At 37.0% G+C, this 12,270-nt stretch overlaps 1 pseudogene; it reads left to right on the top strand.

Moving 5' to 3' along the window:
- The window catches only part of LOC105743348, an 11,093-nt pseudogene extending 2,695 nt beyond the window's left edge, over positions 1-8,398 (top strand).
- Positions 8,399-12,270: the final 3,872 nt, after the last annotated feature.

The raw sequence follows: 12,270 nt of genomic DNA, 5'->3' as shown, positions 1-12,270 counted from the left end.
CATTGAAATCAGAAACTGATGACAAAACAAACACAGAAACATATGGAAATTAAGTAACATGCTCCTCAGCAACCAATGGGTTACAGATGAAATTAACAAGAAATTAAAAATTATCTACAATCCAACAAAAATGCGAACATATTTTACAGACTTTGAGGAATGCAATGAAAGTAGGTCTCAGAGGGAAAATTATAGCTGTGAACTCATACATTAGGAAAACAGAACTGGAAAAAATAAATAATACTGGATCTCAAGTTCTAGAAAAAGAATGAACCAAGCCTAAAGCTCAAAGAAGGCAGGAAATTATAAAGATTAAAGCAGTAAATAATGCAATTGAGGCAAAGAAAACAATACAATGAATTAATGAATCAAAGAGCTGGTTCTTTGAAAGATGAAATAAAATTGACAAATCTGTAGCCAACCTCATCAAAAAGGGAAAGAAAAAGCTCAAATTCAAGCAAGATGGAATGAAAAGAGTGAAGTTACAACACATCTTGTGGAAATGCAGAAAATCATCAAAAGGTATTTTGAAAATTGTTATTCTCACAAAATCAAATACACAGAAGAAATAAACAGCTTCCCAGATAGGTACAAATTACCAAAATTGAATCAAGAAGATATAAAAACTCTGAATAACCCAATATCTGGGGATGAAATTGAACGTGTAATAAAAAAAATCTACCAATAAAGAAAAACACAGGTCCTTATGGATTCACAGCTGAATTCTACAACTAATTTAGAAAAATTTAAGCTCAGTATTCCTCAAACTCTTCAATTAAGTTGAAATGTAGTAATACTCCCAAAATCATTCCTGGAGGAAAGTATTGCACTGATAACAAAAACAGAGACAGACTGAGCAAAAAAGAGAATTACAGGCCAATCTCCATCATGAACATAGATGCAAAATTTCTCAATAAAATGCTAGCAAATAGAATGCAGCAAACCTTTCAGAAGATTATGCAGAAAAGAGAGAGAAATAAAAGAAGTAAGAATAGGTAAGAAAGAAGTTAAAGTATCATTGTTCACAGATGACATGATACTCTACATGAAGACACAAATAACTCCACCAGGAAGCTCCTACAATTAATAAATACATCCAGTAGCATAGCAAGACATAGAATCAACACCCAAACAATAAATAGCATTCCTCTACACAGATAATGAACTCACTTAGAAATTAGATAAATAATACCATTCACAATAGCACCCAAAAAATGGAATATTTGGAATCAATTTAATAAAGGAAGTAAAATATCAATACAATGAAAACTACAGTACTCTGAAAAAAGAGATTGAAGAGGATTTCAGAAAATGGAAAATTATTCCTTGCTCCTGGATAGTAAGAACCAACATTATGAAAATGTATATTATCACAAAATTTTTATACAGTTTTAATGCAATCCCTTTCAAAATACCATCAATGTACCTTGCATATTTAGACAAAACATTCCTAAAATTTTTTGAAACCAGAAAAGCCCTAGAATAAAAAAGGCAATCCTGGGCAACAAAGGAAATGCCTGACTTGAAATTATACTATAGAGCATGATACTGGGTGAAAAAAAAAAAAGGAGACCCAGGGATCAATGAAACCAGTCAGGAGATGAAACTATAACTAAAAATACACTTACTCACCTCAACTTTGATAAATGGGCCAAACATGCTCATTGGAAGAAAAACAGCCTCTTTAACAAAGGGTGCTGGAAAAACTGGTTTGCCACATACCCAAAACCAAAACTAGATACAGGTCTATCACCATGCACCAAATTAAAGTCAAAATATATTTAGGATCTAAATATTAAAACAGAAACACTACATCTACTAGAAGAGTAAGTAGATGGAAATCTTGAAGACATATAGGTACATAGAGAATTTGTGAGTAAAAACAAAACCACATGGAAAACACTTCAAAGAATCAAAAACTGGGATCTCATCTTTCTGAGAACTTTCTGCACATCAACAGAAATCACCAACACAATGAAAAGACAACCCACACATTTGGAAAAATCTTAACCAACAATCACCCAAAGGATTTCTATCTATAATATATAAAGAACTAAAAAAAATTAAATGTCCAAAATTTAAAGACCGAATCAAAATATGGATAATTGAAATGAATACACACTTCTCAGAGGAAGAAATACAATTGGTAAATAAATAAATAAATAATTGACACACATCACTGATCATTTGAGAAATGTAAATTAAAGCACATACTATCAGGGGTGATGTCATCTCACCCCAGAAAGAATGGCCGTCATAAAGAAATCAACTAGTAACAAATTCTGGAGAAGCTGTGGCAAAAAAAAAAACAAAAAAAAAAACTTCTCCATTGTTGTGGGGAATGAAGACTGGTATAACCACCATGGAAATCAGAGTGGTGATTCCTCAAAAAAATTAGGATTAGAAGTCTCATTCAACTCAGCTATGTCTGTTCTGGATATTTTTCTAAAAGAACTAAAACCATCATTCCATAGGGATATATACTCACCCATGCTTATAGCAGCACAATTTGTCATAGCCAAATTTTGGAAACAACTAAAATGTCCATTACCTGAGTAATGAATAAGAAAGACATGGTACTTTTATACAATAGAGTATTATAGTACTCAGTTATAAAAAAAGAAACTAGAGGCTTTATAGATAAATGGATGCGTCTAGAGACTGTACTCATAGTGAAATAAATCAGACACACATGTGTACATCTTGTATTATCTCCCTAGTGTAAGAACCTGAAAGAAAAAATGAAATCTGAAAGGTATATTAGATACAGTGTAATGGAAAGATACTGAATATAAGAAATGAATAATGAAGATGAAGGAAAGGAGAAAATGCAGGAAAGAAAAGGAGGGAGTAAAATCATTTGTGTATACATACAAGATCACTGAGATGATTGTAGAACTAATTTAAATCAGTTTGAAAATTGCAGTTGATATTTTATATTTGCACTTTGACTAACTCTATGTATTAATATGTGCAATTTGAGCAACTACAATGAAGACAGCAATGCGCAATACAAAAACTACTGTTGAGGGCCTGGGGAGGTGGCTCAGAGGAATAAGTGCTTCCCTGGCACATGTAAGGGCCTGAGTTCAATCCCTGGTTCTGCCAAAAGACAAAAAACAAACAAACAAAGAAAAAAAATTGTTGAATACCTAGTATCTTGGTCTTCTAAATGTGTGCTGCTTCTAATGTTTTATGCTTCAAAGACAACAATATGGAACATTTTAATTGTCATATTAACCTTTTTGAAATTGTCTCATTATTAATTCTTTCTCAATAAAATTAATGTATAAAAAGTATTGTTATACTTTTTTAAATAAACAAAAAATAGTGAAGTAAATAGGTCAGGAAAAAATTAAAAATTACTAAAGTTTATAGAAAGTAATTTTGAGTCTGTAAGGTAGCTCAGCAGACTAAAGCACCTGCTTAGGCAAGTGCAGGGACTGAAGTTAGATCCTGGCACCACGTGCCATGCTAGCCCCTCCCCCTGGGTGAGGTAGGCCAGAAAAAACAAAAAAAAAATTAAGTGTTAATGTTCACTTACTTGTCCAATTTTGTAAACCTATATCTGTTAATCTGAGAAACAAATTTGGCGATAAAAATACATAATATAACAACCATTCCTAATCTGATATTCTTGCTTTGAAAATATGTACCATATGTATTGTATGTTACTCTGTTTCTGTCTTACTTTTTGCTATTTATTTTTGCTTTTGTTTTTACTCTTTCAAATAATATAAAATTAAATTTTAACAGTGAAATTTAAAAAGAAAAAACAATGAGTTTTAAATGGTAAGTTTTAGCAACAGAAGGCAAAGGGAAATTAAAGCAGAAAATAGGTTAAAAATCATAGAAAGCAATATATTTAAGTGAATTGTAAGTATCTACTTAAATTAAAATAAAGCACCAGTGATGGTGTAGGGTTTGCTCCATCAGCAGTGTTTTGCATTTATTGCATTTGCAGTAATGGTAGCAGGAGAAAGCAAGGAATCAAGACATAGAATTTACAGTTACCAATTCCCTATGATAAATGCTATCATTATGTATAAGTGGTACTGATGAGCTTATTAATGATAATAAAATGATGCCAAATGGACCAGGGATATAGCTTAGCCGCTTAAGTGCCCACCTGGCAAAATCAAGATCCCCAGTTCGATTCCCAGTCCAAAAATGTAAAGCTAGTCAGCTTCTCTCTTTGACCAAGGCTGTGACAGGAAAATCTTTGTCCATATAAACACAATGAACATGAAATCATATGCAGATTGACTTCTGATAAAAAAAATACTGGATATTTCAACAAGTGTTCAAGATACACTGCACATAAGGTTTCATTTTTTTTTTCTAAATGCTTAGTTTATGTGTAAAATCTAGGCTTTTTCTCTGAGAAGAGCTGCATTTAAGCTCAAAATCTGAGTTTACATGTTGCCCTTCAGACATCTTCACCCATAGAGAGTATCCTTATCTGAAGTCTGAGAGGAAAATTTTTGGTGTCCCTCAAAGAAAACAAAATGGGAAAAAGATTTATGCTGTGGAGTAAAAGAGCAATGAATCTCAAACACTAGAACATTTGTTTCAGGGTTCCTTATAAAAATAAGGGAGTTTAGCCTCTAGTTGCATCCAATTACCTATAAAGTGTTTGAGTTTGTCTTTTTATATAGATGAGTAGTACTACGTTGTATAAAAATACCACATCTTTTTCATCCATTCCTCAAGTGATGGGCATTCTGGTTGTTTCCACGATTTGGCTGTCACAAATTGTTCTGCTATAAACATGGTGCACATATATCACTATGGTGTGAAGTTTTCAGTTCATTCAGGAAAATATCCAGAAAGGAAATAACTCTAATAAGTGAAATAAATCAGACTCACATGTATAAGTATTGTATTTTCTTCCTAGTGTAAGAACCTGAATGAATAAATAAAACCTGAAAGGTGTAACAGATACAGTAAAAGAGAAAGAAACTGAACTTAAAGATTAAACAACAAAGATGAGAGAAATGAAAAAAGATAGGTAAAAAGGAAAGAGGGAAACATGTGCAAGTACATATTCACAGGATGATTGCACGCATAATTTCCATTAGTGTTTTTGAAAACAGCAGTTAATGTTTAGAATTTTCATCTTGATTAACTGGATGCTGCTATCTGCGATCTGAGCAACTACATAGAGCACAGCAGTGTGTAATACAAACTCATGGTCGAGTGCCTCTCAGCTTGGTCTTCTCAATGTGTACCATTTCTAATGTCTCATCAATCATTATACTTTCTGTGAAATAAATTAAAACAAAAAAGTCAAGGAAAAAGATTTCTTGAAAGCAAGCACCAATATTCAATTATTTCCCCAGTCTTGCATAACTATATCTGTTAATCTGAGCAACAGACTTGATAACAAAAATAGATAATATAAGAACCATTGTTTATTAGCTATTCCTGTATTGAAAATCTGTAACATACACATTGTTGTATGTTATCCTGTTTCTGTCTTTTTTCTTTTCTGTTTTTGCTTTTGTTGTTCCTCTTCAAAATAAAATAAAATAAAATTTTAAAAAGGGAGGTGACTAAGATTGGATAGAAGTCTGAATAAAGAATTTGTGAGTTGTTAAAGCGACTTGAAATACTTTTTTTAAATTTACTTATTTGTGTATGTGTGTGTGTGTGTGTGTGTGTGTGTGTGTGTGTGTGTGGTCAACTCAGCCCACCAGGGGGCAGTACTGGCTGGCATGTGGTGCTGGGGGATTGAACCGCAGTCCCTGTGCTTTACTAAGCTTGTTCTAAGTAGGTGTTTTAGACCACTGAGCCATCTCATCAGCCCGTTGAAATACTTTTGAATAATGTGGATAAGACATAAAACAACCCCAAACAAAGAAATCAAAATCTTAAACAAAAATTTATTGTAAACTGCACTGCAGTATTTCAGGACTTATCGTCGGTTCTATTGTGCAATTTGAACTTAACTAGAAGAAACTATTTTACAGTTTTCTCTAAATTTAGTTATTAAACTTTTATCTTCCTGTCACATCTTCATGTTCTCTTTACAAAGCCGTGTTTATCTCTGGCACATTTATTTATTAATTTATAAAATGTATCAGTAGCTTAAGAAATGTATTTATCTTTCCTAAAGAAGAATAACATAAAATAATAAAGAGAGATGCTTTGAAATAGTAAATGCTTAATCATTATGTTTTTATTAAAGAATCATTTTCTTAATATGGTAATATCAAAAGAGATATGAATTTTAGATACTAGTTCATTTAACATATTGCCCTAACTGTTTGAATATCACTAGAATTCTTATTCTGACAGAATACAATGAATATTTTCCTTGCAGAATTATATATACATTCACCATAAGGAATTTTTGGGCCTGGGAGATAACTCGGTAGAATAAGCACTTGCCTGGAAAACACAAGGTCCTGAGTTCAATCCCTGGTCCCTTCAAAAAAAAAAAGTGGGGGGGAACTTTAACCTGCTCATAATATATCTTGATTCTTCTTTTTCCCCATTCCCCTCCTATCCCTTTAACACTCCTTACTTACAAAGCTTTAATTCCATTTTATTCTTTTTACTCATGTAGTTTTCTTATCCCTACCCTCATTTCCCCCTCTCTTCTCCCTACTCCCTCTTTCCTTTTTAATAGTTTCTTCCTCTTTCACAGAGGAGGTGTCACCCACTTTGGATTTCTTAGCACAGCATTTGAGAGCCAAAGGATGGGAAATATATCCCACAAATATTCAAGGTCCTTCTATCTCAGTGAAGTTTCTAGGATTCCAGGGCTGTGGAGCACATAGAGATATTTCTTCTAAGGTAAAAGATAAGTTGTTGCATCTGGCTTCCCCAATGAACAAAAAAGAGGCAGAGTGCCTAGCAGGTCCATTTGGATTTTGGTGACAACATACTCCTCACTTAGGTACCTTACTCTAGCCTATTTACAGAGTGACTCAGAAAGCTGCTAATTTTGAGTGGGGCCCAGAAGAGGAGAAAGCCCTGCAACAGGTCCAAGTGGGTGTTCAGGCTGTTCTGTCCCCGGCACTATATGATCCAGCAGACCCAATGGGACTTGGAGTGTCAGTGGTAGATTGTGATGCTCTTCGGAGTTTCTGGCAGGCCCCCATAGGTAAATTTCAGCAGATACTCTTAGAATTTTGGAGCAAGACTCAGCCATCATCTAAAGTCACATACTCTTCTTTTGAGAAACAGTTCTTGGCCTGCTACTGGGCCTTAGTGGAAAATAAACACTTGATTATGGGACACCAGGTCACCATGAGACCTGAGTTGCCTATCATGGCCTGGGTATTATCTGATCCATTGAATCATAAGGTTGGATGTGCTCAGCAACAGTTTATCATTAAATGGAAGTGGTATATTTGTGAGAGAGCCAGGGCAGGTCCAGCAGGTACAAGTAAATTACATGAGGAAGTTGCCCAGATACCTATGGCTCCTACATCTGCTACATTGCCTTCTGTTTCCCAGCATGCACCTGTGGCACTGTGGAGTGTACCTTAGAATCAGCTGCCAGAGGAAGACAAGACAAGGACCTGGTTTGCAGATGGCTCTGCACACTATGTAGGCCCCACCTACAATTGGATAATGGCAGCATTACAGCCCCTTTCTGGGATGTCACTAAAGGACAGTGGTGAAGAGAAATGGTCACAATAGGTAGAACTTCAGGCAGTGCACTTGGTCGTACATTTGCCTGGAAGAAGCAATGGCCAGATGTGTGACTATATACTGACTCATGGGCTGTAGCCAAAGGACAGGCCAGATGGCCAGGAACTTGGATGGAGCATGATAGGAAAATCAGTGACAAAGATATTTGGGGAAGAGGTATGTGGGTAAACCTCTCCATAAGGGTGAATAATGTAAAAATATTTTTTTCCATGTAAGCATTCATCAAAAGGTGAAATCTGCAGAAGAGGACTTAAAAATCAAGTGGATAAGATGACCCCTTCAGTAATAGTGGCCAACCTCCTTCTTCAGACACCGGTCATTGCCCAGTGGGACCATGACCAGAATAGCCCTGGTGGCAGGGATGGAGGTTATGCATGGGATCAGGAACATGGACTCTCACTCACCGAGGCTGATTTAGCTATAGGCACTGGTGAATGCCCAATATGGCAGCAAAAGAGACCAACACCCAGTGGCACCATACCCCAGGGCAATCAACCTGTGACCTGGTGACAGGCTGATTATATTGGACTACTTCCATCATGGAAGGGACTGTGTTTTTTCCTCACTGGCATAGACATATATTCTGATATGGATTTGCCTTTACTGCAGGTAATGCTTCAGTCAAATAACCATATGTGGACTTACAAAATGCCTTATCCACCAACACTGAATTCCACACAGTATTGCCTCTGATCAAGGAACACATTTTGTAGCCAAAGAAGTAGAGCAGTGAGCTCATGCTTTTTTTTTAATTATTTATTTGAGACAGAGAGAGAGAGAGAGAGAGAGAGAGAGAGAGAGAGAGAGAGAGAGAGTGTTGTGTGTGCGGCCAGCTCAGCCCACCAGGGGGCGGGGCTGGCTGGCATGTGGTGCTGGGGGATTGAACCGCGGTCCCTGATGCTTTGCTAAGCTTGTTCTAAGTAGGTGCCTTAGACTACTGAGCCATCTCTCCAGCCCGAGCTCATGCTTATGGAATTCACTAGTCTTATCATGTCCCTTACCATCCAGAAGCAGCTGGATTGATTGAAAGGTGGAATGGTCTTTTGAAGATACAGTTACAGCACCAGCTAGATGGCAATAGTTTGCAGGGTGGGGGTAAATTATTTTTACATTCTTCATCCTTATGGAGAGGTGTTCCCACATAGTTTATAGTTCCAAATAGTTTGCAGGGTGGGGGTAAGGTGCTTCAAAAGGCTGACTATGCTTTGGATCAGCATCCTCCATATAGTGTCCTCCATATCCAAGATTCATAGGTTGAAGAATCAAGGAGTGGGACTAGGAATGGCACCACTCGCCATTACCCCTAGTGATCCACTAGCAAAACTTTTGATTCCTGTGCTCATGACCTTATATTTGGCTGGACTGGAAGTCCTAGTTCCTGAGGGGGTAAGGCTTGTACCAGAAAGCACAATGATACCATTGAGGTGGAAGCTAAGATTTACCTCCTAGTCACTTTGGTTTCCTCATGCCTCTGAGGAAACAAGCTAAAAAGGGAGTCGCAGTGTAGTCAGGGTGATTGACCCAGGCTAACAAGGTGAAACTGGTTAACTACTCCATAATGGAGGAAAGGAAGAATATACATGGCGTGTTAGAGATCCCATAGGGAACCTCTTAGTATTGCCAGTCCCTGTTATTAAAGCCAGTGGAAACTACAACAACCTAATACAGGTGCAATGACAAATGGTTCTGAGGACTCAGGAATGAAGGTAAGGGTCACTACACCAGGGAAAGCAGAAAGACCCGTGGAAGTGCTTGCTGAAGCCCAAAGGACTACAGAATGGGTTGTGGAAGTTGAAGGTTCTAAATACCAGCCATGGATCCATAACCAGCTACAGATAAGAGATTATAACTACTATTTTCACCCTTATATGGTTCTGTTATAATATTGATGGTTTTAATACTGGTTCTTAAGTTTTATTAAATCTGTGCTAATGTTGAAGTTGTGAAATGTTTATGAGCATGTCTTTGTATCTGGAGACTGTTTTAAAGAAGTATGTCTAGTTGCCAAGTTGATAAGGGGTGGATTGTAGTGGTTGATCAGTTGTGTCAACTTGAGAAGTTAAAAGCTTAACTAAACTAGCTAAGCGATTCCTCACCCTAGAATGACTTATTACTTAAAGGATATAAAAGGGAATTCTGAAAGGATGGAAGATTCCATTTTGGGGAGGAGTTCTGGTCTTTGCAATCCACTCGCACTGCTTAGATGCCGTCTTGTAGCTTCTAGCACAGACCTTGGCTTCTGCCTTCGGTCCTTCAGCCTTCTTGTGTAGACTCGTCAGCCTTCTCCTGCAGACCCATCAGCCTCCCGGTACAGACTCGCCCAGAACACTGCACTGAGCTCCAGACCTTGGACTGAATCCTTCAGTCTCCAGTGTGCAGACACTCGCCTCGCACTTCCTCATCCAACTCTGGGGCTGACCACTGTAAGCCCATATTGTAATTTCTTATGTATTTGTAGAGGGGCTCACAGCTAAGGCTTTGCTTGGATCTCAGAGGAGACTTGGGACTTGGACTTTTCAGCAATGCTGAAAATATTAGGGCTTTGGCAAATCTTATAGATGAACTAAAATGTCTTTTTTTGCATAACAGTGTGAATGAGTCTTTGGGGGGGGGGCAGAGATGGAACGTTATGGTTTGTGTCAGATTGTTACCTCCAAAGCCCACGCAGTTATGGGGGTGACTTCTAGAGTTTGAGATTAATTCGCGATTCAGTGCTGGGATGAGTGCTTCTGGGATTATGGGTATGAAGATTACACCCAGCTTGAGGCAGACGCCCTGAATGCAATATCAAGAAGACGGATTTGCTCCCTGTTGCCACTGACGCCTTTGCTCCTCCCTTTTGCCTTTGCTTTTTGCTGCTTTCTGCCACCGTGAACTGCTCCCCGCTGCCATGCTTCAGTCTGCCTTGGGACCAGCTAAGCATGGACTGGAACCTCCATGAGCTGGGAGCTAAGTAAACCTTTCCTTCCTTAATTGTGGGCATAAGGTATTGGGTCCCAGCAGTGAGAGAAAAGTAATGCAGACAATCTATTTACATTTTGGTTCTTATTTGCACTTCCTGGTTCTCACACCAGAGAAACAATGTAATATTTATTCGTGTGTTTCCAATTTATTTCAGGGAAGAGTAGCCATAAAAGTGCCAATTTTTTCTTTCTCGATGAGTGAGCAATACTCCACTGTATACTTAAAAAATCTTTCTTGTCCATTCATCAGTTGATCAGAAGTTAAGTTGTTTTCAAGATGTAGCTATTATAAACTGTGCTGATAGAAATGTAAGTGGGCATGTATCAATGTGGTATCACGCTTCTAGTTCTTTTGGGAAGATACTAAGAATGGGAATATCCGGGTCAAATGAAACCTCTAGTCCCAGCTTTTTGAAGAATAACCACACTCACTTCCACAGTGGTTGTGGCAGTGTGGAAAACCTTCCAACGGGGTTCTCTCTCTCTCTCTCTCTCTCTCTCTCTCTCTCTCTCTCTCTCTCTCTCTCTCACTATCTCTCTCTCCTTTTAGACAACATTGGTTTTTCTTAAATATTCCTTGAGAATGTCATTTATCTCTACTAAACAAGATTTCCTGGGATGATCAAAGAAAATATAAACTCTTGAATGTGGGTGTATTTATGTACAGCACTTGGAACAGAATTTTGTAAGTGATAAATCCAAGTAACTCAAGTAAGTAGTTCATTCTAAGTTATTCACCAAGTTTTGTAGGGTTACTTTGCATGGCAAAAGCATAATATACTTATGTTATATACCATGATAATTAATAATGTTACATTTATGAGAATGGTGCAAAGTGGCAGAGAGACCTGATGCACTGGAAGTTTGGAAAGAAAATGTTAGCATTTCAACTGCTTCTAGAGGTCTTGTTGGTAACCTAACATTGAGAATGTTGATGTATATGGGGAGAAGCTATCTTAAGTGCAATAATACAAGTACAGAGGAGAATAAACATTATTAGAGACTTAATGGTTTGAAAGAAGAAAGAAAGGGGAGTGGGATCCAAAGATTCAAAACATTAAGAATGAAACGTCAACTTCTTGTAGACATCAATCTGTTAGAAACAGGAGAACGAAAGTGTCTCATTCTGAAACTTCATTAAGGCTAAACCTGTGGTCAAAGATTAGCGACATGGGGGCATTTTCTTGTTTATGCCTGAAAACTGCAATGTTGTATCCAATAAAAAGACAAAAAGAAGCTCAAGGGCAAGGAAGTCAATATAAAACAAAGGTTGCAGCCAATATAAAAAAAAAAGTTGGAGAACTTTAGATTTGCTGCTGCAAGTCATGACATGGCTGGAATAAAATAGCACAAAAAGATAGAAAAAATTGAACAAACTGTATTCATCCAAATTCTTGATCTCAGATTCAAAACATTTGAATTTTCTAGGTATGAAAACACTTTCTTGGGTATGCTGAAATCATTTTATGCAGTTATGCTATATTGATTGATTTGATAATAGCCATTATTCCTGGATCAGGATGCAATTTCAGCATTGCAATAGTTTACAACTCTCAAATATCCAGTAATGCTGAACATTAAATAATCTATTTATTTGCCATTTCTAGTTATTCATCTGACAAGTGTGTAGTCATCCCAGATG

The sequence above is a fragment of the Octodon degus genome, unplaced genomic scaffold (assembly GCF_000260255.1).
Source record: "Octodon degus isolate 3935 unplaced genomic scaffold, OctDeg1.0 scaffold00118, whole genome shotgun sequence".
Taxonomy (NCBI): Eukaryota; Metazoa; Chordata; class Mammalia; order Rodentia; family Octodontidae; genus Octodon; species Octodon degus.
This window is presented reverse-complemented; position numbering and strand designations above follow the sequence as displayed.